Source organism: Lathamus discolor, chromosome 6 (genome assembly GCF_037157495.1).
Source record: "Lathamus discolor isolate bLatDis1 chromosome 6, bLatDis1.hap1, whole genome shotgun sequence".
NCBI lineage: Eukaryota > Metazoa > Chordata > Aves > Psittaciformes > Psittacidae > Lathamus > Lathamus discolor.
The window spans coordinates 28,866,288-28,892,341 of record NC_088889.1 but is presented as its reverse complement, the minus strand read 5'-3'; the positions used below and the strand labels follow the sequence as shown (position 1 = coordinate 28,892,341).

At 44.9% G+C, this 26,054-nt stretch overlaps 1 protein-coding gene across 6 annotated transcripts in view; it reads left to right on the top strand.

Moving 5' to 3' along the window:
* Positions 1-26,054, top strand: part of TUNAR (TCL1 upstream neural differentiation-associated RNA) — a 185,192-nt gene that overhangs the window by 4,524 nt on the left and 154,614 nt on the right. For 2 of the 6 annotated variants that reach the window (XM_065684865.1, XM_065684859.1), the window contains exon 1: positions 4,309-4,617. The exons of 1 other annotated variant lie outside the window; for it this stretch is intronic. The gene's annotated coding sequence lies outside the window, so the exon portion shown is untranslated. Of the gene's footprint in view, positions 1-4,308; positions 4,618-14,405; positions 14,578-20,057; positions 20,215-20,640; positions 20,661-26,054 lie in introns of those variants that run through there. 3 more of the 6 variants (XM_065684860.1, XM_065684862.1, XM_065684863.1) reach the window with 3 other exon arrangements.

Below are 26,054 nucleotides of genomic sequence, written 5' to 3'. Positions count from 1 at the left end.
ACATCTGGGAGTCCTAAGGCTGGTGCCAACCTCAAGGCGTTTTTAATTGGTGGAAGGCTCAAGTCGCTTCTCTTGTCACTGAAGATTCTTGTTGTAGTGCATATAGAGGCTTAACAATTAGTCCATGATGGTAGATCCACAATCTACACCATCCTGTCATACTGTCCAGGCAACACAGGCCTCTTCTGTCTGGGTAGCTATTAGGATGTCATCTATGTACTGCAGTAACTTCTCTTCTTCCGGTGGGGCTTCCCAGGACTATTAAAGTCTTTTGAAAGTTGTTCTCCAAACAGGGTGGGACTGTTCTTAAATCCCTGAGGCAACACCATCCACATGAGCTGGATTTTGCACCCACTCTTAGGGCTTTTCCATTCAAATGCAAAGATTTTTCTGGCTGGCTTCATGGAGAGGGAGGCAAAAGAAAGCATCCTTCAAATCTAGAACAGTTAGAATTAAACCTAGCCAGGGATGTTAAGGATAATAGGAAGGGATTCTACAGGTATGTAGCAAACAAAAAACAGACTAGGGAAAAAATAGGCCCCCTGAGGAAGCTTTGGGGAGAACTGGCTACACAGGATTTGGAGAAGGCTGAGGTTCCTAACGACTTCTTTGCCTCAGTCTTCACTGGCAAAGGCTCTGACTGCACCACCCAGTTCTTAGAAGGTAGATGCAGGGACTGTGAGAATGAAGACCTTGGGCCCACTGTAGGAGAGGATCTGGTTCGAGACCATCTTCAAAATCTGAACGCGCACAAGTCCGTGGGACCTGATGGAATCCATCCGCGGGTCCTGAAGGAGCTGGCGAATGAAGTTGCTAAGCCACTGGCCATCATATTTGAAAAATCATGGCAGTCAGGTGAAGTTCCCGACAACTGGAAAAAGGGAAATATAACCCCCATTTTCAAGAAGGGGAAAATGGAAGACCTGGGGAATTACAGACCAGTCAGTCTCACCTCAGTGCCTGGCAAAATCTTGGAGCACATTCTCCTGGAAGGCATGCTAAGGCACATGAAAAACAACAAGGTGCTTGGTGACAGGCAGCATGGCTTCACTGAGGGGAAATCCTGCCTGACCAATTTGGTGGCCTTCTATGATGGGGCTACAGAATTGATGGATAAGGGTAAAGCAGTTGATGTCATCTACCTGGACTTGTGCAAAGCATTTGACACTGTCCCACACAACATCCTTCTCTCTAAATTGGAGAGACATCAATTTGATGGATGGACTACTCGGTGGATAAAGAACTGGCTGGCTGGCCACACACAAAGAGTTATGGTCAATGGCTCGATGTCCGGCTGGAGACCAGTAACGAGTGGTGTCCCTCAGGGATCGGTGTTGGGACCGGTCTTGTTTAACATCTTCGTCGCTGACATGGACAGTGGGATTGAGTGCGCCCTCAGCAAGTTTGACGATGACATCAAGCTGTGTGGTCCGGTTGATACACTGGAGGGAAGGGATGCCATCCAGAGGGACCTTGACACGCTTGTGAGGTGGGCCCATGCCAACCTCATGAAGTTTAACCATGACAAGTGCAAGGTCCTACACCTGGGTCAGAGGAATCCCAGGCACAGCTACAGACTGGGCAAAGAAGAGATTCAGAGCAGCCCTGCGGAGAAGGACTTGGGGGTGCTGGTCGATGAGAAAATGAACATGAGCCGGCAGTGTGAGCTCGCAGCCCAGAAAGCCAACCGTATCCTGGGCTGCATCAAAAGGAGTGTGACCAACAGGTCGAAGGAGGTGATCCTGCCCCTCTACTCTGCTCTCGTGAGACCTCACCTGGAGTATTGTGTGCAGTTCTGGTGTCCTCAACATAAAAAGGACATGGAACTGCTGGAACAAGTCCAGAGGAGGGCCACGAGGATGATCAGGGGACTGGAGCACCTCCCGTATGAAGACAGGCTGAGGAAGTTGGGGCTGTTCAGCCTGGAGAAGAGAAGGCTGCGTGGGGACCTAATAGCAGCCTTCCAGTACCTGAAGGGGGCCTATAGAGGTGCTGGGGAGGGACTCTTTGTCAGGGACTGTAGTGAGAGGACTAGGGGTAACAGGTTAAAACTTAAACAGGGTAAGTTTAAATTGGATATGAGGAGGAAATTCTTTCCTGTTAAGGTGGTGAGACACTGGAATGGGTTGCCCAGGGAGGTTGTGAGTGCTCCATCCCTGGCGGTGTTCAAGGCCAGGTTGGATGAAGCCTTGTGTGGGATGGTTTATTGTGAGGTGTCCCTGCCCATGGCAGGGGGGTTGGAACTAGATGATCTTGAGGTCCTTTCCAACCCTAACTATTCTATGATTCTACGATTCAGCTGTTGAAATGCAGACTATAATTTCCAAATTACCTTGGTTACCTTAAATATGTGCAGGTGGTAATGGTTTGTAGGGACCCAATGAGAATCTGCAGGTGGTAGTGGTTTGTAATGACCTAAAGAGAATCCACAGGTGGTAATGGTTTGTAAGGACCTAAAGAGAATCCGCAGGTGGTAATGGTTTGTAAGGACCTAAAGAGAATCTGCAGGTGGTAATGGTTTGTAAGGACCTAAAGAGAATCTGCAGGTGGTAATGGTTTGTAAGGACCTAAAGAGAATCTGCAGGTGGTAATGGTTTGTAAGGACCTAAAGAGAATCTGCAGGTGGTAATGGTTTGTAAGGACCTAAAGAGAATCTGCAGGTGGTAATGGTTTGTAAGGACCTAAAGAGAATCTGCAGGTGGTAATGGTTTGTAAGGACCTAAAGAGAATCTGCAGGTGGTAATGGTTTGTAAGGACCTAAAGAGAATCTGCAGGTGGTAATGGTTTGTAAGGACCTAAAGAGAATCCAAGGGCCAAGTTCAAAATTAATTTTGAAACAGCTTTGCCAGTTAGTGAAGTTAATTCTAACAAACAATAGAGGTATAATGATTTTCTCTTTTTAATTGTTGCAGCTGTTCTACATAAAAAGCCCTGTGACTGCCTCTACATGTACACTGAGGTGCTGGCATGTGTGTTCATCTTTTTGTAGCTATATGTTGCCCCTTAGAGAGGGCTTGCTCAGCATCTTTTAAAAAGGAGCTTCTGTAAAGTTAATCAGCAAAAACTTCTATAGGAACTTCTGTAAAGTTTCACTTCGCACATTCTTCAAAGCCTGAAGGTTTCTATGTACAGTTTATCCTCAAAACAGTGAAGTAGGACACTTGAATCTTCATGTTGCAGACTTGCAGAAACTGAAACACAGAGGTTTGCTACTTGTACTGTAACAGCTATAGAGAGAATAAAGTTTTGGAGCCTTTAGTCTTAAGCCTATGATCTACTGGTTAAAAAACATGTGCTTTTATGTGCTTTTACAAGGGTATCTCAACAAGCATTTTAGAGCTCTCAAATACACACTACAATGAGGATCTCTGAAATACTACTTGTCAGCCAGGATTTTCCCCTTGAATGGTGATACTATGAAACCTAATGTTTTGGTTCTTATCTACCATTTTACTTGTCTAAAATCTAAACAGCTCCTTAAGTACATTTAGGTGGGGATCTTTCATTTTGGTTGGTTAGTTTGGCTTTTTGTTTGGTTTTTCTGGGTTTTTTCTTTTTTTTTTTTTCCCTAGTTTGGGTTTTTTAGGGTTTTGGGGGGTTTTTTGTTACTTTGTGGGTTTTTGTGGGGATATTTTGTTGGTTTTGTTAGTTTGGTTTGGTTTTGGTGGGTTTATTTTGTTTGTTTGGTTTTGGTTTTGTTTTTTTTTTTTCTTAAAGAAAATACAGGTATTCTCTGAGAAGCAGTGCTTTGATTACTTCAAAGAGGATGTGCTCCATGAGGACGTGGTACATATTCAAACCTTCACAGCTCAGAAGAGATCAGTTTTAGGGGTGGTATTCCAGAGTGTCTTGTACTGCTGATTTTAAAAACGTAGAAAATCTAGGATTCTTCAGTGTTTCTTGTACTTGCCTGCCTGTCTGTGATGCTCCGTGAGAGACAAGCAATAGTATGTTAAAGGAAAGGTGTGCAAGAAGGCTGATGCTGCCTGGAAGGAAAGCAAATAAAAGAAAACACATTAAAAATTTCAGGTGGCTCCGGAGGAAGGTTGCAGAGGGTCGCTTTGGGGAGATGCTCTCGGGGCGTGTGAGCAGCCCGCTCGGCGAGCGGCCGAGGCCACCCAGGAGATGGTGCTGTTGAACCGGGGAAGCGGCATAGCGCTGACCCAGAAGCATCTTTCAATGCGGTCCTCCCTGTTTTCCATCTGTGTTGCATGTTATTCATTGGGATCCTCGTTTCCTTCTGGGAGAAGGTGTCAGTTTTGAACCCGGCGCGTATCCCGGTCTGGTACGTAATGCTGCTCCCAGACAGACGGCCCTACGCCCTCAGTGGAGATGACGCTAGCTCCTGAAGGCTATGTTCTTCCCGCGGACTGCGTGGCTGGTGAGAAGGTAATGCCGAGGAGGGGAGCAGCTTCACAGCTCACTGCCCTCACCCGAGCAACTGCCTGAGGAGCACCGCGCAAAGCCAGGCGTTAGCCCGGTGCCGGCTGCATCGCTGCGAAGGGTGGGAGCAGTGCACCCACCCCCTGCGGGGTCTCCTCAGGGACCCACCGCCTGCCAGCGTCCCTCCGCCATCCTCTGCCGTGGCCTGTTCCCACGTACACGTGTCTGGGAAAGGTAAGTGCAAGGGTGGCTCTGTTGCTCCACGTGAGGACTCGAGCGGGGCCGAGCATGGGGTGCAGTGCTGTTCTGCCTCTGGTGTACAGTGGGTGCAGGGTGTGCAGAGCACAAGTGCCGCAAGCACATGATGGGGTGTGCGGCTCTGGGTACCCTTGCCCTGTGTCGCAGGCCACAAGGCACCCACCTCCCTTCTGTGCACGTGGGCCACAGCGAGCATATGGGGCTGCAGCCAGCTCCAAATGGGAAAATTTGAGGTGGCAAAGGGGAATTTGGGGTGGCCCAGCAAAGCAAAAGGTCAGATGGTTGTGGTGATGTTTTCTATTGGTTTACTGTTTTACTAGCATCCTCTGATTGGGTTTAGAGGCTTCAAATCAGCGCAGAAAGAGCAGGAGGAGCTGGAACAGGTCAGCAGACGCACTGGAGGTGGCTGTAGCAGCATAAAGTCACCAGACCAGGGATTTGCAGAACACTTAGTGGAAGAGTTCAGGAAAGGCCTTTTCCCCATTTGCAGAAGGGCTCATGTCTCTTGGTGTTTCGGCATGCATAAACAGACAGTGACTGGGGTTTTATATGTGATATAAATTACCAGCTCCAATTCCCCAAGTCTTCTACCTGAGCTGTTTTCTATCTGAACAGGTATTACCAAAATTAGGTCTCTATACATTCAGGCACACAGCAGAAAGCGAGCCTACTGCAGGTATTTGGGTGGCTTACAAGGCCTTGCGAAGTGCAGCCACGGTTCTGCTACGAAGCTATTTTGGGTTAGTTGCACCTAGCTCTGTGGCTGGTGAGGGAGAGGGCCAAACCATACGTGATGTGGACCCACCAGAGGGGTCAGTGGTGTAAGGATTTGAGGATTACATTTGTTGTGCTGCATTTCATTGCATCTCTTCCTAAATCATTAACAGTGAATCAGTGGCCAGAGATAGGCTGATTTTCCTTTTTTTTTTTTTTTTTGTGGGTTGATGTGCTGTGGTATGGAATACCTCTTTGGCTAGTTTGGGTCAGGTGTCCTATCTCTGCTTCCTCTCGGCCTCCCCTCGTCCCTGGCAGAGCATGAGACTCACAAAGTCCTTAGTCAGAGTAAATATTACTTAGCAACAACTAAAAACACCAGTGTTACCAGCTCTGTTCCCAGGCTGAAAATCAAAACACAGCGCTGCACCAGCTGCTAAGATGGAGAAAAACTGCTACTGCTAAACCCAGGACATGGATGATTGTTCTCATAGTGAATTTTTTTTTCTGCTGGTGTCCAACTGGAATCTCCCACTCAGTAACTTGTGCCCATCACCCGTCATCTTTTCCATGTGACTCCTTGTAAAAAGGGAGTCTCTATCTGCTCTGTAGCCATCCTTTAAATACTGGAACATGATGATAAGGCTCCCCTGAGCCTTCTTGTGTCCACGCTGAATGAACCCAGCTCTCTCAGCCTTTCCTCATATGACAGGCTTCCCAGTCCTCTGACCATCTCTGTCGCCCTTCTCTGGACCCTCTCCAGCCTGTCCACATCTTTTTTGTAGAGCGGGGACCAAAACTGAACACAGTATTCCAGGTGTGGTAACTAGGTGTGTCAGCAGCAGGAAACCAGAAGAAAGGATGGAAGAAGTTCCTAACAATTTAGGAAGAAGCATAACAGAAGTAAAGTAGCTCAAAGCAAGCCTGTTCTGCGGAAGAACTGTCAAATTTTAGGGCTGGAGCTGCATGTCACTCAAGCCCAGGCCACAAGAGTGAGTGCTGTTTGGAGGAGATGTTTCAGGGCTCAGGCTGTGGCTTTAACACAATCATAATGGTCCTGCACATCTCTGTCTCAGAAAGATAAGCTCTTTCTGTGTATGGAAGGCAAGTCTCAGGAGGCATCAGACAGTCTGTTTTAGGGACAGTCTTGCACTGAAATTTTGGACAATATCAAGTGGTAAGGATCAGCACAATTACTCAAAGCTCTGAGATCTCTCTCCTCTGAGACCCCAAAACATCAAGATACAGTGTCAGGCTTCCCTTCACCTCAGAAACGTTGCAGTTCTTTCTGAGCCAGGAACCCTGCCCCCACAAGTATGACAGTATGTGCTGTTTTCTCTCCCAATGTCTGGTGCCTTGGCTGGTGGCAGGGTTCTTCATTTGAGATGGGCAGTGTTGGCTTGACCTCCCTTGCGTGCAGCCCTTCCATGTCCAGCAGCAAGTATTATCATCACTACACTTGCAGAAAAGCAGCTTCTACCACCAGGTTGTTACTGATATGGATCATACACTCTGGGTTTGCCAGGTACTGCCTAGCTTCTGCTTTTGTCAGGTCCAAAGCAGGGGGCATGTGACCTTGTTTTCCAGCCTGGGCCAGAGCCGTAAGTATGCCTTTTTAATATGCCTAAATCCTGATATCCTGATTTTTGGTTCTTAATGTTAAGCAAGTGCAGGAAGAAATTAAGGGCAAGATTGCATCTGAAGCTGATAGCAGATGTATTAATGTAATATGGTCCAGTATTGTAGTGGGAAATAAATACAGAAAATTGTTCCGAAGTTCAAATTTTGGGCATCTGGGCTTTAGTCACATTGAGAGGGTTAGTAAAGAACGCTCTTGAGGAAAGAGTGCAGGAAAAACAATCCTTAAGGATGCCATGAATTCTACTTAAGAACAGTAATAGAGTCTGGAGGGTATGTATGTTGCTAGTAAAAATATTACTAGGCAAGCAAACAGGATACCAGTACAACTGAGTGGCAGGGCTAGAGGTTTTTTTGAGTCAAATGGGAACCCTTCCACGTTTGAAAATCTAACCTTAGCTTTCCAGTACATTGGTTTATTAATTAGCACAAAGACTACATGAAAGGGAAATTAAAAGCAAATACAGTGGGCTGCAAACAGCTAATATAAGTAAAATAAGAATGTTTTGGGCTTGTCAGGCAGAAGAGTACAAATAATTAATTTGGTAGTTCAGAAACTGGATCATTGAAAGTTAAAGGCAGAAATTAAAGAAGATAAGGGCATTGCTGAGAATCCAAATTATTTCTTTGCATCACTCTTCAGCATAAAGAATATCAGAGCAATACCTACTGGGACTTGCTCTTTTCTGGTAATCAAGATGTGTTGGAAGAAGAGCTGGTACAAATCGATAATTTAAAATGCAGCAAATCATCAGGTCCAGATGGTACATTGAAAAGTTCTGAAGGAGCTTAGTATGAAATAACTGATCTGCAGCAAAAATATGCCTTCCCTAATTAAAAACAGCTATTTCATTGGAGAAGTGGAGGGAAGCAATTGTACCCAAAGTTAGAAACAGGATTATGATAATTTGAGGGTAAGCACACTCTTACCCAGGCATACATTTCTGCTTTATAAGTGGTTGAAAACAGAATGTGAAGTAGGAAACAAACAAACAGCAAAAAAAGGGAAGATGGTGTCATGATAGTATCTAAAGACCAAGAAAAGTCATTAATCAGTTGTAACTCAAACTGGGCCAGTCTTGTCATGAACAAAGAAGCAACCACTTTAATTTAGATAAACCTCAAAGGACCTTTAGCCTATGTAGGATCAAAGAGAAGGGAGCTTGCTGCATATCTCTTGGCTGATGTGACTGTGCCAGGCTGTGTGTCCAAAAACCCCTGACCAACCTTGACATCTCCATGCTGCATCAATCCCATGACTTGTTCCTGCTCTGCGATGGTGTTATCCCACCTATGTGACACCAGCCCCTTCTTCCAGCTGTCCTGGGAGGTCAGAAACCAAGAAAGGGCATGAGTGATCTGTTTCCAGCCTCTGAGAGAGGTTGGACTCAGGTTGTTTCTGTGTGTCTATTAGGCTTAAGAGTCTGTAGAGATGAATGTTGTTGAGAAAGCTGACAGGCTGCTTTTAAATTTGAAGTCTTACAGAGGATGTAAAGGCTGTTCTGGGGAACTGCAGGAGGGCAGAAACTACCAGTTGAGGAGCATCACTAGTAGCTGTGGTGGGGAGCGAGAGATATTAACCAAAAAGTAGAGACCCTCTAACCTGTTATGTAAAGCCAGGAGCTGGCTGGCTGAGTCCTCTTTGCCACTATCGGTGTCACTCACTAGAGGTATGCATCCTACTATTTAAATAAAAATTATTTTGAATTAGATATGTAACAGGAGGAATTTGGTACCAGGGAAATAGAAAATTAACATGGCAAAGAATGTAACTTCAGAAGAAGAAAGAAGAGGGAATATATTAATTCCCCCTCCAATGTCGATGCAGGAATTCATTAGATACCGTTTCAATGTCAATATCATTTTAACAATGTCCCTGTGTGTTTACAGTGAGTACTCTGGATGAGCTGAGAGGAAAATGTCATCAGAATCCATACCTTTACCATTAACAATTTTCTTTTTCTATTATAATTTTATGCAAATTTGGATTATTTGTGGCCTCTTCAGTGTGTTCTTTGTTCCCATGTGCTGCCTCAAAGTACACACCTGCTTCCATGCTGCCAGTGAAGACTGACAAATTGCCCATGATACCTGGGAAAAAAAGAAGTATGATTCTGTAGAACAGTTTTAAAACAAACAAAGACTTGTACAAAAAATTCAGGGCCAGACCTGTTCTTTAGTAGAAATTAGCAGTTTTCCTCAACTTCAGCCAGTGATTCTTTACTTTTATAAACAGACAACAGAACTACTACCTCCTTGTTTCCACTTCTTTATCCTTTGTTTTTCCCTGTCATTCCTTCTTCATTTCTTCTGATCTCTGTTTCCATGTATTCTTCCCTCATTCCCAGGATATCCCCTTCCTTGCCTCCCTTTTCCAAGGCAGTGATACTCCTCTATATTTGCTTCTGCCTCCTCATAGCATTGTCAGCTCACAGCTGTACTGACTCTGGTGCCCAGCCAAAGTCAATTATGCCAGCAAACTAATTAGAAGGCATAGGATGTTATGCCTCACTCTTGAGATCTGTGCATCTCAACATTTCTGTGTGCTCTGCTGGTTAGAAAATGCTGATTTAAAGTAACATTAAATGATAAAAACTAAAAAAAAAAAATATTTAAAGGCTTCTGTAATAACCCTTCTGGTTTTCTCTCTGCTCGGTGCAGTGCAATTATTTCCATATCAGTAAGCTCCAGTATATAGCACTTCAGTGTTTCATTAGGTACTTGGTAGGGAACAGCATCAGCCACAAGATGCCAGGAGAATCACTATATTTATGGGTGATAAACTGGACTGTACATTTTAGAAAGACTCTGTTTCACATTTTCCTTTAAATTTTCTATGCAGTCACAGAAGGAAAGAAAAAACAGTGCAGAGGTTCCCAGGACACTTTTAAATTAGCTGATTTATTTCTAAGATGTGAAATCAGTTCAGCCATAGAAGCAATGGAACAAAGCAGCATGGCTGATTCACTCAGCTCCCCAGTAGTCCTGAGTGTCCCACTGGTCAGCTTTTTCAGTGCTCTTTTCTACAAGTCTCCCCTCTCTAATGCTGTGGGATGCTGTGGCTCATGTTGTCATACAGTAATTCAGCTGCTTGACATGCCAATTTGATGATATACAGGCTTATAGGCTTTTCCAGAAGCATGATCTACAGTAGCATTGTGTTGCTAACAGTTCAGGGTTAGTAGGTTTGGGTCCTTCCTTTTCATTTATGAAAACACCCGTAACTGTCATACTTCAAGAGAGCTAAGACCCTACAAAATACTTGAACCACTTGTACATCAATTCCATCATCAAATCATAGAATAAAAGAATGATTTGGGCTGTAAGGGACCTTAAAGATCATCTAGTTCAAAGCTCCACTAAGCCAGGTTGCTCAGAGCCCTGTCCAACCAGGCCTTGAATGCTTCCAGGGATGGGATAATCTACGACTTCTCTGGAAAACCCATTCCAGTGTCTCACCACCCTCACAGTAAAGAATTTCTTCCTAATGACTAATTTAAATCTATCCTCTCCCAGTTTAAAGGCGTTATCCCTTGTCCTGTAACTACATGCCCTTGTCAAAAGTCTCTCTCCAGATTTGTCCTCTCCAGGCTGAACAAGCTCAGCTGTCTCAGTTTGTCTTCACAGGAGAGGTGCTCCAGCACTCTAGGCATCTTCATGGCCTTCCTCTGGACTCTGGACTTGCTCCAACATGTCCACGTCCCTCTTACGTTGAAGGCCCCAGAGCTGTATGCAGCACTGCAGGTGGAGTCTCGTGAGAGTGGAGTAGAGGGGGAGAATCCCCTCCTTCAACCTGCTAGCCACGCTCTTTGTGATGCAGCCCAGCATATGTCTAGGTTTCTGGCAGTTCTATGATGCTGCCAAGTCATATTGAGTTTGTTTCTTTAAAACTGCTTTCTCTGTCTAAGTCTCAGGCCAACATGGGGTGATCTTATTACTTCTACACTAGAATAGTGGACAGCTGACATCTCTTCCCATACCCAAAAGTGCTTTGGTCTGGATAACACAATAAGATGTTGTTAATGGTTGCCTAGAGCAATTCTAGAAACCATTTTACTCCTCATCAAGACAATGAGATTTTTCCTTCTCAATAGTAGGACTGTGGAGTGCGAAACAGAGATTATAGGCACAGTCCTGTGGAAAAAGCTTTGTGTTAATTATCAATAGCATCTTGTGAACTCTTCTAAGTTATCCAAGCTGTGAATGTTTGGCTGGGCTCCAGCTGGCAGAAAAATAGATGTGTTTTCTGATCATCCTGCCAGAATAAGGCAATGTGTAACTATGCAGTTTGTTACTCTTTTTCTCTCATACACCTCCCTAATGAAGAGTCCCTCCCCAGCACCCCTATAGGACCTCTTCAGATACTGGAAGGCTGCTATGAGGTCTCCACGCAGCCTTCTCTTCTCCAGCCTGAACAGCCCCAACTTTCTCAGCCTGTCTTCACACAGGAGGTGCTCCAGTCCCCTGATCATCCTCGTGGCCCTCCTCTGGACTTGTTCCAAGAGTTCCATGTCCTTTTTATGTTGAGGACACCAGAACTGCACACAATACTCCAGGTGAGGTCTCACGAGAGCAGAATAGAGGGGCAGGATCACCTGCTTCAACCTGCTGGTCACGCTCCTCTTGATGCAGCCCAGGATATGGTTGGCTTTCTGGGCTGCGAGCTCACACTGCCGGCTCATGTTCATTTTCTCATCGACCAACACCCCCAAGTCCTTCTCCGCAGGGCTGCTCTGAATCTCTTCTTTGCCCAGTCTGTAGCTGTGCCTGGGATTCCTCTGACCCAGGTGTAGGACCTTGCACTCGGCATGGTTAAACTTCAAAAGGTTGCCCACCTCACAAGCGTGTCAAGGTTCCTCTGGATGGCATCCCTTCCCTCCAGCGTATCAACCGAACCACACAGCTTGGTGTCATCAGCAAACTTGCTGAGGGTGCACTCAATCCCACTGTCCTTGTCAGCGACAAAGATGTTGAACAAGACCGGTCCCAACACCGATCCCTGAGGGACACCACTCGTTACTGGTCTCCAGCTGGACATTGAGCCATTGACCACAGCTCTTTGTGTGCAGCCATGCAGCCAGTTCTTTATCCACCGAGTGGTCCATCCATCAAATTGATGTCTCTCCAATTTAGAGACAAGGATGTTGTGTGGGACAGTGTCAAACGCTTTGCAAAAGTGCAGGTAGATGACATCAACTGCTCTACCCCTGTCCATCAGTTCCGTAGCTCCATCACAGAAGGCCACCAAATTGGTCAGGCAGGATTTCCCCTTAGTGAAGCCATGCTGGCTGTCACCAAGCACCTTGTTGTTTTTCATGTGCCTTAGCATGCCTTCCAGGAGAATGTGCTCCAAGATTTTGCCAGGCACAGAGGTGAGACTGACTGGTCTGTAATTCCCCAGGTCTTCCATTTTCCCCTTCTTGAAAATGGGGGTTATACTTCCCTTCTTCCAGCCATGATCGCTGCATCCAAGGCTGCCCTGGAGTACCACATTTCCAACAAGCCCTTCCCTGTTGGTGAGCACAAGGTCAAGCATGGCACCTCTCCTTGTCCCCTTCTCTATTACTTGCAGAAGGAAGTTGTCTTCCACACAATTGAGGAACCTCCTGGATTGCTTCTGCCGGGCCGTGCTATCACTCCAACAGACGTCAGGGTGGTTGAAGTCCCCCATGAGAACAAGGGCATGTGACTATGAGGGTTTTCCTATCTGTTTGTAGAGTGCTTCATTTGCAGATTCCTCTTGATCAGGTGGTCTGTAGCAGATCCCCACAGTGATGCCCCCCACTGCTGTTCTCCCTTTAACCCTGACCCACAAACTCTCTGTAAACTGCTCACCTGTCCCCAGGCAGACTTCCATACTCTCCAGCCTATCCCTAACATAAAGGGCAAATCCCCCCTCCCCACCTGCCAGGCCTGTTTTTTCTAAAGAGCCTGTAACCTTCCATTCCAACACTCCAGTCATAGGAGCCATCCCACCATGTTTCTGTGATGCCTATTATATCATACCCCTGTAGATGTGCACACATCTCTAATTCCTCTTGTTTGTTCCCGATGCTACGGGCATTTGCATAGAGGCATCTGAGCTGAGCTCCAATTGAAGCCGGCTTGTTGGCTGGAGTGGCTGGAATATATCTACATTGTTCCGAGCATATATTATAGGTGTTGGCAACTGACTGGGTGTGTTGGGATGGAATGATGCAACCCTTCCCCAGCACACCTAGTTTAAAGCCTCCTTGACCAGTCTGGCAAGCCTCCTACCAAAACCACTTGGAGCAGCTTCACCAGCCCCCAGTAGACCTGTTCAAGACACCCAAACCCCTGACTATGACGCTACCCTTTTAACCATTTATTAACCTGTCCAATCCTCCTAGCTCTTTTAAGGTCCTCCCCTGTATCCTGGAGAATTGACGAAAAGACTATCTGAGCTCCAGAGCCCCTGACCACCTCTTCCAGGGCTCTGTAGTTCTTACGTTCTCCAGGCTACTATTATCTATATCACTAGCACCCACATGGATCACTAGAAGCAGGTTATAGTCTGTGGGACTTACTAGAAAAGGCAGCCTCTCTGCAACATCCCTGATCTGTGCCGCTGGTAGGCAACACACCTCCCTTGAGACTGGGTCAGGCCAACAGATGAGTGCTTCTGTGCCTTTCCACATAGAGTCCCCTGCTGCTATGACCCACTGCTTTTTCCTGGCAGCACCACTAGAGATCTTCTTTAGCAGTGCACCAGCAGTTGTTTCTGGTGTGAGTGCGTTTTCCCCATTAGTCTCCAGCAGGACAGCAAAGCGGCTCTGCGTGGGGACAACAGATTTAGGAGGAAGCTCCTTGCTGTTAATTGTCCTTTTCCTCCTTCTTTTGTTACTTTTCTTTGTCACCAATTCCAATTTCCCAAGTTGGTGGCCTCCTTCTTTCCTTCATGAGCTGGAAGGGAAGCTTGAGGCCCCCGCACAGTATGGGGCTGGAGCAAGCAGCCCCGCTTCCTCTCAGCTACCCTGACATCTTGAAGCCCGCTAATAGCATTCCGCAGCTCAGCCCCTGCTGCAGGAGGGCCTCCACCAGGGAGCACCGAGCGCAGCCCTGCCCATTGCGCACCCTCACCTCACAGGACCAGTTCAGGCACCCTCTACACCCCGAGCTCTGCACTGCAGCCTCCCCTCTCATCGGCTCTGTCTGGGTGCCTACGTTGGGCACCGCCGGGGCAGCCAGAGCAGAGCCCCCAGTCCGCGCCCTGGCCATACGACGGGTGCTCACCATCCCGCCCTGCCCGAGCGAGCGGCCGCGCAAGCTGCCTCGTCCCGCTCCGCTCGCCGCGCTCCCTGGGGCAGGTTTTTACCCACTCAGGGCTGGTGCCGCTGCTCCTGGCTCCGCCCCCTGTGAGTCCCTGCTCGCGTCCGCGGAGCTGCCGGCTCCTGGCCAGGTCCTGTCGAGGACTTGAAGCTCCCTCGGTGGCTCTCGCCGCTCCGAGTTGAGGCTCCTGGACGCTGACCTCTCCCCCGCTCCGGTGTTGAATGCGTCCTCTCTCGAGCTACTCCCCTCAGCAATTGACTCAGGAATTCTTATACAGCTTTCCACTTGGAGAAGGTAAAGATGAAAGAAAATTAAAGCTTTTGCTTTTTTTTTTTTCCTCTTAAGATGTGTATTTTGTCTGGTCAGTTATTGTGAGTTTATTTTCCAGAACTGTGAAGTGCAGCTGGAACTTTAGGTGCCTGGTCACTTTGAAAATAATTCCCAGGGTTTCCAAATCCAGGGAAAAGTCCATGGTGGTTTATGTAGAAATTCTGGTGGTGAGGGGGAAATAGAGGGCCCCTTTTTCATAGGAACTTTCTTACTCAAGAACCTCAGGGATTATAAATACTGAAACCTTGCTGTTTAAAGCCCTTTCCACTTGGAGGTAAGTTGAACTCACAGAATCATAGAATAGTTAGGCTTGGACAGGATCTAAAGATCATCAAGTTCCAACCCTCCTGCCATGGGCAAGGACACCTCACACTAAACCATCCCACCCAAGGCTTCGTCCAACCTGGCCTTGAACACCACCAGGGATGGAGCATTCACAACTTCCCTGGGCAACCCAGTCCAATGCCTCACCATGCTTACAGTAAAGAATTTCTTCCTTATATACAATCTAAACTTCCGCTGTTTAAGTTTTAACCCATTACCCCTTGTCCTGTCACTACAGTTCCTAGTGAAGAGCTCCTCTCCTCTTCCTGCATCCTTGCAGGCCCCCTGCAGATATTGGAAGTCTGTTATGAGGTCTCCACGCAGGCTTCTCTTCTCCAGGCTGAACAGCCCCTACTCTCTCAGCCTGTCTTCATACAGGAGGTGCTCCAGTCCCCTGAGCATCCTCGTGGCCCTCCTCTGGACTTGTTCCAACAGTTCCATGTCCTTTTTATGTTGAGGACACCAGAACTGCACACAATACTCCAGGTGAGGTCTCATGAGAGCAGAGTAGAGGGGCAGGATCAGCTCCTTCAACCTGCTGGTCACACTCCTTTTGATGCAGCCCAGGATATGGTTGGCTTTCTGGGCTGTGAGCTCACACTGCCGGCTCATGTTCATTTTCTCATTGACCAACACCCCCAAGTCCTTCTGTGCAGGGCCGCTCTGAATCTCTTCTCTGCCCAACCTGTAGCTGTGCCTGGGATTACTCTACCCAAGTGTAGGACCTTGCACTTGTCATGGTTGAACTTCATAAGGTTGGCATCAGCCCACCTCACAAGCGTGTCAAGGTCCCTCTGGATGGCATCCCTTCCCTCCAGCATATCAACCGGACCACACAGCTTGGTGTCATCGGCAAACTTGCTGAGGGCGCACTCAATCCCACTGTCCATGTCAGCGACAAAGATGTTAAACAAGACCGGTCCCAACACCGATCCCTGAGGGACACCACTTGTTACTGGTCTCCAGCCAGATATTGAGCCTTTGGCCACAACCCTTTGCATGCTGCCATCCAGCCAGTTCTTTATCCACTGAGTTGTCCATCCATCAAATTGATGAATTCCACCAGGAAGTGTAGGAAGTTCTTGCTTTTTCAGTCTGTATTTCTCCCTTTAGATCTTCTGAAAATAATTTTACCCTATTCTGGCATTCAGAGCATTCCCAGTGAGTTCTGGAGACCAGTTTCTGGGGACTTGAGTTGGAGATCACATCCTGGAGGATGGAGGTATAAAACTGTAATTGGTTTCTTCAGAGTTTATTTTCTCCTCCTATTATTTGACCACAGACGAGCGATTCACTCACTTAACTTTAGATTGGCTCATGAGATTGAAGAACCCGTACTTGCACTCATATTTTAAGCATCTCCTACCGTTCCTTTATAGACAGGCAGTTGAATGATAATAGATTTGAACTCAAAGTACTTATTTTCTTTACCAAATTGAAGTGTAGCTGAAAGCATGCAAGGTTTGGTGTAGCTGTTAAGAAAGTGATTTACTGTTTTTCAAAACAGACTGCTGCTTTTGTTGATATGCCCCACTGGAGCTCAACAAATGTGTATTAGTTTTATTACCATGATGATACAAGCTGGTACAATTCTGATGAAATTCAAAGAGGCACTTGTGTTCTCTCCTGATTGTTATTAGGGCAGAGCAAACAGTTTAGGAGGAGACCATGAACTCTTACATCAGTTTGTATGGGCCATGGTGATGACACCAGAACAGGCATCCTGAGATTCTTTAGTCTTTGCTGCTGACTCTGCTGAAGATGCTTCCTTCAGGGCTCAGGTTCTGTTTCCCATTACATCAATGAATTAACCTAATTTTTAAATGTTGATTAACCCACTGAGTAGGGATTGTTCTTGAGTATGTTTCTGCAGTGACTTGACCAGTGACAAGTGAACAGAGATGCTAGGTTTGTTTGTATTGTCTCCGTGTCCTTCTCAGGAAAATGGGCTATATATGGTGGGGCACGCAGGCTACAAAGCACTAGGCTGTGGTGCTGCTGGGTCATAACTGGTGCATAAAACCTGGGTAGGTTTTAACATGACAGCTAGGCAAACATCATCTGCATGGAGGTATCTGCATGTGAAACAGCTGTCTGTGCTCTGATCATAGTTGCTGATGGTCGGTCAATACTGCCGGAGGGAATCCAGAGTGGTGTGCAAGCACCAGGGGCTTATTCTAATTGCTTAAATTTAGGTATCTGGTGCCATTTATGATGCCCTGGACAAAATGGGACATTCAGAGAGCTGAAGATACGACACAGAACTTTTGCCGTTCTGAAGTGGCAGCTACAGGCACCTCTGGCTCTCAGTTTACACAGTCAAACCTACCTGTCTATTTGAGGGTAGGCTGAATTGCAATCTGGACACATCATTCACATGTAGACACATGGATGGAGGCATTTTCATCTCCACCTGAATCCAGCCCCTAAAGATACAGGTCTGGCTCCTGAAGAAATTTGGAGTTAAATATCTGGGTAAGCAGCTCCAGAGGGCAATCTATTCAACCTTTTTTTAATACCAATTATAGGATGAGATGAATTGCCTTCTGAAAGTGCCTTTCACCAAACTGACTACAGAGAGACACTAATCATATTAACTGTTTAACTTTCAGGTTAAGAAAGTGAAAAGCTTCCCACCTTTTACTTCAGATGTAATCCTTTTAACTCCACTGACCCAGAAATAGATTTCTTCAGTTACCTGTAGGAAAGGTTGTACAAGAGTCCTGGTAATGATATTCTGAACCCCAGGAGCATCTTGAATGTGTCTGAACTTTGCAAAATGTAATTGGCTTAAAGATAGAATTGAGCTAAGCATAAGCTAAAAGCTTACTGTTTTCCCTTCTCCAGATAAAACTTCACACCTTTGCAGCCCCCAAAATTTGTGAAAACAGGAACGCTTTCTAGCTCTATTACCCCAAACAGTTTCAGCCTTCACCACCTGGATGGTGGTTTATTATCTCCTCCCACTATTTTCCTCCTTTTTGAAAGATGAAAACAGTACAGTTTCACTAAGGTTGGTCTGGGAGACATACAAACCATGATGGCTGCTGTGGGATTGATGGGGAAGTTTAGTGTAGGAGTAATGGCATTTTCAAATTAAGGCTGGCTGGCCCAGATGCTCTTTATAGACATATCTCATTTAGAAGCTTAAGTGAATTACATGGTCAAAGTTTTAAAAGGAGGTGGGAGGGGAAAAACTGGGGCAACTGAAAAAGTGCAGCAGTAATGAATGTCTGAAAAGTGCCATAGGGACTGTTTAAATCCACAATTCACCGATCACCCTGGAGATATGGGGAAGTGGAAATCATTGTAGAAAAGTAAACAGTAAATCTTAAATGGGTGTAGGTTGAGGTAACTCCAGTGGGATTAATTTTACTTACACCAGTGAGAAAACAACTTTCACAAGTGTGGGCTGATGGCTCTGGTGCGAATGTGATAATGTCACCTTGATATATCATTAAACAATGTTATTTTGTCTCCATAATTGTCCAGAATGTAACATTCTACAGTTGCTTTGATTAGTTCCAGTTGCTTTTAGTTTGGCTTTTTATCTGTATATAGATGGTAAGAATGACTTGAACTTTAAACAGAGTGCACTCATTTATTCTTGATTTACATATACGTAGAAAAATGCACATTTACTTATCAAGTAGAGTGCATAGAGCTAATGGGATGAAAGAGCCAGGGAGATACTGGCAGCTAACAGTTGCCCCATAGTCACTATTCTGTGCTTAGATCCATACAGAGGGGCATATGTATCTGTATGGGCTTCTAAGGAGACCAGTCAACAACTTAACACTGACATTCTGCTGTCTGTTTTCCTGTGGTGCCATGTTAATAAAGATCCTAAACGATCTTACAAGTTGTAATTAAAAGAGGGTCACAAACATTATGATGCCAGGAACAGTGCCAGGCTGCTGAAATCCATTAGGGAATTTGCACAGGAGCTTTCTGGCAAAAGAAAGAACAACATTGACATTCCTGGGTCTTGGCTCTACACCACAAAGGCAAGGGTCTCTGTAGCAGTTACCTAGGCAGTCCAGGATTTCCTCTACATGTGCTGGCTGTTGCAGTCAAGAGTGCTGTCTGAAGCTGTTATCAAGGTTTTCTCTTTGCAAATAAATTATAATGCCATAGAATCTTGGAATGATTTGGGTTGGAAGGGGCCTCAAAGATCATCTAGTTCTAACACCCCTGGTATGGGCAGGGACACCTTCCACTAGATCAGATTGCTCAAAGCCCCATCCAACCTGGCCTTGATGGTCTGGAGATCTGCTAGGTTGATAGGGTATGATTGCAGCATGAGCCCATAAGTGAACTTCTCTCATCTGGGACCACTGAGCTACCAAGCTCATGTCCAGTTGAGGATAACTCTCCTGCAGGATGCCATGTGCTGTTGGGAAGTACCCTGGCACCCAGTGGTCAGCCACATGTGGTGATGTGCCAGGCTGTGTTCCCTGGCTCTGACTTATTATCACGGCCTGGAGCTTGGAATAGAGCAGAGCTTATTGTTCTGGATAAATAGCTCCCTGTGCTTCCCAGGGGAACAGCTAGGAGGGAGTCCCATCCTAGGGAAACTGATGAGTAGTTACAGAAGGAAGGCAGCAGGGATACTTTCAGCATCCTGAAGTGGGAGAAAACATAACCAGGTTGTGCAGCATAGCTGAAAATGTGATACTTCTAATGAATCTGTACTAATCATTTTACTTCTCCCCCTCCATATCTGTGCTTCCCTCATCTCAGGCCTCTGTACATCTTTCTTTCTTTGAACCAGCACTAAAATCTCTTACTTGAAAATTTCCATAGGTGGAATTGGATGAAAATAGGCCAAAAAAAAAAAAGGGGGGGGGGGGGCATCTCTGCCTTCACATCCACTTTTACTGCTTCTTATAATTCTTTGATTTGATTTTTACCATCCTTTCACTCCTCCAGATGCTGTCACAGCTTTCATGCATCAGCACAAAGCTTAAGCAACCTCATCAATCAGTCATCCTACCTCAGGGCAGCAGGTGCCTTAGCAGGCGTTATTTGCTGGAAGGAGAGATTTCACTGTGCTTAGGTTGGTCAGAAGAGCAGTTGATATCAGCAGTGGAATTGGAGGAAAATCATGGTCCCATGCACAGTGGGTGTAGCTAGTGGCTAACTCTGTCACTAGAAAACATCACTTCTCTTTTGGAATAATAGATCTGGCAACTGAACCCACCTTCACTATTAGTTTGGATGATGACAGGAAAATGAACTCTCCCATATAGAAGACTCTGCTTGTCCTCCACTTACGTAAGTCAGAGCTTCAGCTTCTGGGCTCTCACTGAATGCCTCCTTGTCTTTGTACTCTTCCAGCTCATTTGATAGAGTTTTGTGTGTCAGTTTTGGGTTAGTTTTTTTAAATTATTATTTGTCCTGGGTTCAGCAGCAGCAGACATTTTTCTCCTTCTTAGTAGCTAGTGCAGTGCTGTGTTTTGATCTTTTGGCCTGGGAACAGTGCTGATAACGCCGATGTTTTCAGTTGCTGCTCGAATGTTTGGTCTGGCCAAGGACTTTCTGAGCCTCGTGCTCTGCCAGGAAGGAGGGGAGGCTGGGAGGAAGCAGAGACAGGACACCTGACCCAAACTGACCAAAGAGGTATTCATACCACAGCACGTCATGCCCAGGGAGATAACTGAGAGTTACCCGGAAGGACACACTCTCTCTCTCTTTGGGAGGGTCGAACTCGTTCGGCGGTGGTATCATATTCTCTTGTTATTGTCTCTTATCAATATTATCATTGGTGGTAGCAGTAGTGATTTGTGTTATACCTTAGTTACTGGGCTGTGCTTATCTCAACCCGTGGGAGTTACATTCTCCTGATTCTCCTCCTCATCCCTCAGGGAGTGGGGAGGGTCGGGTTGGGGTGAGTGGACAAGCTGTGTGGATCGGTTTAAACCACGACATTATTTTTCTTTAATTTTTTTTTTTTTTTAAGAACCAATGTCTTAATTACACAAACGCTTGGTGGAGAAGAAGGCTCATCTCAAAATGGTTAAGCCTTAGGTTCAATTTGGTTGAATGCCTGAAATTTTGCTCTGAACCAGTGGCAGTCTTTGAATTTATAAATGCTAATATCCACCTGAGATACTGGTCCAAATCAAGAACAAGTCTTTTATTCTATTCAGGTTCCTCATCTCTGCTTATCACCATAGCAAATGAGCACTTTTCAAGCAACAAGTGGCACTTTTTCTTCCCAGCAGTTTTGGTGAGAACAGCCAAGGTCTGGCCATTCAGGCCAAAGACTTAAAAACCAGGGTTTGATATTTTTGAGGACACTTTCAAAATTTAATACAAATTATCCTTGTTTGGCAATTTGTCCACTCTTGGGTGGCCCAAGTTAATCAAATATGGGGTGCAGGTTCAGCATCTTTTCTATATCCCAAAGCTGTGGAGTGACAGAGCGTCCACAACAGTGTTTAGCCACTGAAGCCAGTGCCCGGGGATGAGCGATCAAATCAGATAAATTAGAGTCCGAAAACAGCTGAAGGCATGACAGTAAGACAGGAATAATTCTTCAGTTATTATGAAATTGTAGGTTTTTAAATGTTCTTACATTTAAAAATTAGGAATTTATGTTTTCTTGCTCTCTGAGTAAAATTTAGATTTAGATTTAGAATTTAGATTTAGATTAGGATTTAGAACCGACACTGAACAGATAAGGGAAACCTGGATTTGGGATTGGATATGTAGATGATGGATTTGGGAATTTTCAGCTTACGTTAAGGCTGGAAATGTCACCAAGGCAGGGCATTTTGTGCTATTTGGAGATTTTTGTTTCCAGGTTTCAGTTTTCAGATGTCAAGGAAGACAGACAGAATGTTACCTTTCTGACTCCCATGCAAACATAGTCTGAGCACAGAAGGGTATCCAGCAATATTTTAGTCTGAAGGAACTTTTCTGTCACCTGCAAGAGGTGAGCAGAATTAGGAGCTTCTTTTCTTAACCACCCATGTTTGAATACTGTTAGTATTTAGTACTTGTTCTGAATCCCAGATAATTGCTTGAAGTGCTGAACTGCTATCTCAACTTACCCACATGCAGCTAATAATATTGATCACCCTAGATTGACCTTGAGAGTTAATAACTGTTTTTTCCCTTAGTTTTCCTTGATGAATGGTGCTTTCTACATGCCAACTTGTAATTTTGTCAAGCTATCAGATCATGGGGTCTGATCCTGCAGGCACTGAAATGTGAGCAACATTTGCTAAAATGGATGTTTCTTTGGGACTAATAGGACTATTTATGTCTAGGCTGAGGAAAAAGTACTTTTTTTACAGGATTTGGCCTGGGGGTAAGTCTGCACAAATGTTTGAGTATGTGGAAAATTACTTGAAAGCTGGGTAGGATACACAAATAAAGATTTGGGGCTGTAAAAGCCAGGCCTTCTTTTCTCCATCAAATAGTAATGCAGTTCTTTTCTCCATCTAATAGTAAAGTACTTCTTCCTCTTCCCTCCTTTCCCCTCCTCCCAAGTCTTTCCAGAAGTAAACACCCTGGTTAAGACACAAAATACAGAGATAATATTTGTCTCATCATATTTGGACGAACATTTAGAGGTCTTTTTGCTGTAGGTATTCTGAACATCTTTTTCCCAACTGGCCTTGAACCAACTGAAGACTTCAGTTGTGGTTACCTTATATTTATATGCTGCCCTGCTTACGTGATCCTCCTCTTGGGATTATCTTATAATGAACGACCAATACTGCTCTTGTTCTGTATGACATTTTTCTCCTAAGCTCCTATTGCACTATGTGCCTGGACAGTTGTGTATATTGCTCTGCTAAAGTTTTCTGTTGAGACCCCTCCAAGAAAGACCAGAGCTACCGCAGGACTGAAAATTGAGAATGTAGCAAATAGGGTTCTGTCAAAGTCTCTGGAACATTTTTATGGAACATCTCTCCTGCAGAGAAGACCAAACAAATCTGGAAAGTCTGACGTAGCACTACCAACTCAGAGCTTGGCACCACTGAGAAAAGCTTTGCAGAACTGTGTTATCCAAGAGACACATAGTGAGGGAGTTTCAGGGAAGAAACAGTCCTCTTCACAACAGTGTTCTCACATCAGCACTAATGCCAGTTGGCGGAGCAGTGTGTGGGAATGATGCGCAGAGAGTGTTGTCCTGTAGCAGCAACCACCCAGCACTTCTCTAGCACTGATTTGTCTCCCCCATAGGCATATATAACTGCCCTGTTTCCTTCGGACAACTGGCATCACCCAAAGACACCTCACATTTCTAAAAAGCATCTTGACAAACTAATCAAACACTGCCTCTTCCTGGTTTTATACTCAATTATCCCCTCCCTGTTGCACCCTCAGCTAAAGCAGATTGTTGCAAAATCCATTTAAAAAGCACAGCAGTTTTATACTGAAAGATATCTAGCGGGCAGAAAATCCAGAGGGAAATCTCATCTCTCAGTACAAATGAAACCTCTTTTATTTCATTTCTGAAAAATCAAGCACAGAGTTACATAAAGCCCTTTTTTTCCGCCCTTTCTACACAAAGCAGCAATAATAATAAGATATATGTCTAAGGCTGGGATATAATCATACCTTTAATCAAATTTTTTATTTGATTAAAGCTTACTGTAGTGGGCAAAGACTCTGAAGTTCAGGTGTGAGTTGTGAAGAAACTGCTCGGCCATCCATAATCCTATCTGAAAGCAAGTGTATTTTTAGAGTCCGGCTGTGCAACATGGGATGCTCCTGAGTTATTTGTGCATAACCATGGTTGATGTGGAGAATATATTTAGTTCAATATCAAGATTGTGCTACTGATCGCAATTCTGTTATTTTTCACGTTTGATTCAAATTGTAATTGGCCAAACAGTAGCTGGGATCCAATTAACTGTTAGCAATGGAAATCAAGGTTTCTGTGATATCTTGTTTTATTGCATCCTTCAGCACATTTTGTAACCCTTTGAGAAGCAGTTCTACAATTACACTTACTGAATTTCATTGCCAGCAGTTAACGCCTAGAGTAATAAGGGTATCAGAAATCTCTAGATCATCTCCCTTGCATCTTACATCTTACTCATCTTACTTACCATGTTGAGTGCCTTGAGACATGTCCCCCAGAACATGTGCAGTGTAGCTGTACCATTTGAATTTGACTTTGTGTCCAGCCCAAGCTGTAAATACAAAAGTTAGGGATCCCAGGGGAGCATCTCTGGGCACAAAAGCTCTTCTTCTGTTTCAGCCTGCAAGGAAGGATATGTGCTATTACTCACTTTCTGAAACTGCAAAATGTGGTTAATGAACTGACCTCAGTTGGCCTGATGTTTGCTTTTACATCTACTAATGAAAAATGTGATATGAGAGCTGTGGTGACTGTTATCAAGGGGCAAAATACCTGCACTGGAATAGGGTATGATATATACAAGAGAGAAGAGGATTGGGTCTGTGTGACAAGTTGTTTTGTAGAGAGCATGCCTGAAATGAGAAGGATTTATGTGTTACCCTGTCAGTGGGTATGGCAAAGGCTATACCGGAGCACAGACAATATCATGCTAATTGCATTTCTTCTGATGTCCAAACCCCTTTTCTTCTTTCATACACTTGGTGATTTTGCACATCTAGCATTATGATCCATTAAAATGGGGAGTTTCTGTCACTAGATTAGTCAGCTATTACTGAATATACAAAAGGCAGTAATTTCCTTAAATGCCTGCTATTTCTGAACATCCTGTGTTTCTTCTGCAGAAAGGGAAGATTCCCTTTCTTCCTCCAACTTTACTACAGTTCTCTTTTTGCCTCAGGTAACAGTTTATAATGTGATTGCTCCATGCTTTCCCAGTGCAGCTGTAAGTTGTGAGATGCTGGTTCAGAATGATGCACTGCCGAAACCAGCTGGCCTGCTGCTATTTAATGGCAATATAAGACTGCGCTTTTTGTTTCTTTGTTTTCTTAATTATTTATTTATTTTATTTTAAGATGCTTAATTCACATACTTCAGGCATTGGGCACTGTCAAACCCAAAAGCTTTTGTCCTCTGAGAGGGCTCAGCCTTTCCTCCCTGCATATGCAGTCAGTCTGGCCATCTGCAGGCTGGATGTGGCCCTCTAACTTTTACAGAGAGGCTTCTTGGCTGGGTATCAGCTCAGAGTCTGATCCGGGAGGTAAAATGCTACTTGGGCAGGATTGAGTGGGGACAGAGTGTACGGAGATGTAGTGAGGTGGCTGCCAGGTCATCTGGGTGAGGGAAAGCTGCTTGCAAGGAGGGAGGCCCCTGGAGTAGCTGGTGTTCGGGTCAGTGGCTGCTTGGAGAGGATAGCTGCTATCTGCCTGGGGCAGGAAATGCTTGTAAAATGGGGAAAGCATGACCAGGTCAGGGAATCTCACATGGGAGATAGGATTTCTGCTCAGAGTACTCTATACCATCACCCTCGATGGTACTGTGCTTTACCTTGATGGTACAGAACGGGCCCATTTCATGGGCTAATGTGAGCCAGTAAAGGTTACTCTTTCAGACTCCTGTGGTTGCTCAGAAAACTCACACTGGCTTGGGCTTCATAGATGAAATATAAGCACTACTTACATCTGCTTAAAATCTGATTTTAACTTGAAATTTGTGTTCAGTCCAGTGGTGAATGTATCTGCTATTAAATTGCTCCATTAACTGTAAAGCAAAGCTTAATCTGCTGTGTTTTACTTTCATGAAGTGCTTCTAAGTGCTGGTAATGTTCCCTTTATTGTGCTCTAACTTTACAGGAAAATGAAAGCTTTGTCCCAAAAAATAATAATAATAAAAAAAAAAAAAAAAAAAATAGAAAGTGCAAGACTGTAGGATTAAAACACCTGTGAAAGCAATGCAAAGACTCAAAAAAGAGAGATGGGAAAATCATCATTACCAGGAAGGATGAAGTGGAACAATACTGGAGCAATTCACTGTTTTGCAGTTTCCTTTCCAAATATCCAGCATGGTCAAAGAGCCCTACTAAACAGATTACCTTAAGTACTTGTGGAAAAGAGTACAAGTGCAATCCAGAAAGGCAATTACTTGTTTCATTCAGATGGAATTTTTCAGTTTATAACATGGAGTTAATTGCCTTTTTTTTTTTTTGTTGTTGTTGTTGTGGTGGTTTTTTTTGGGG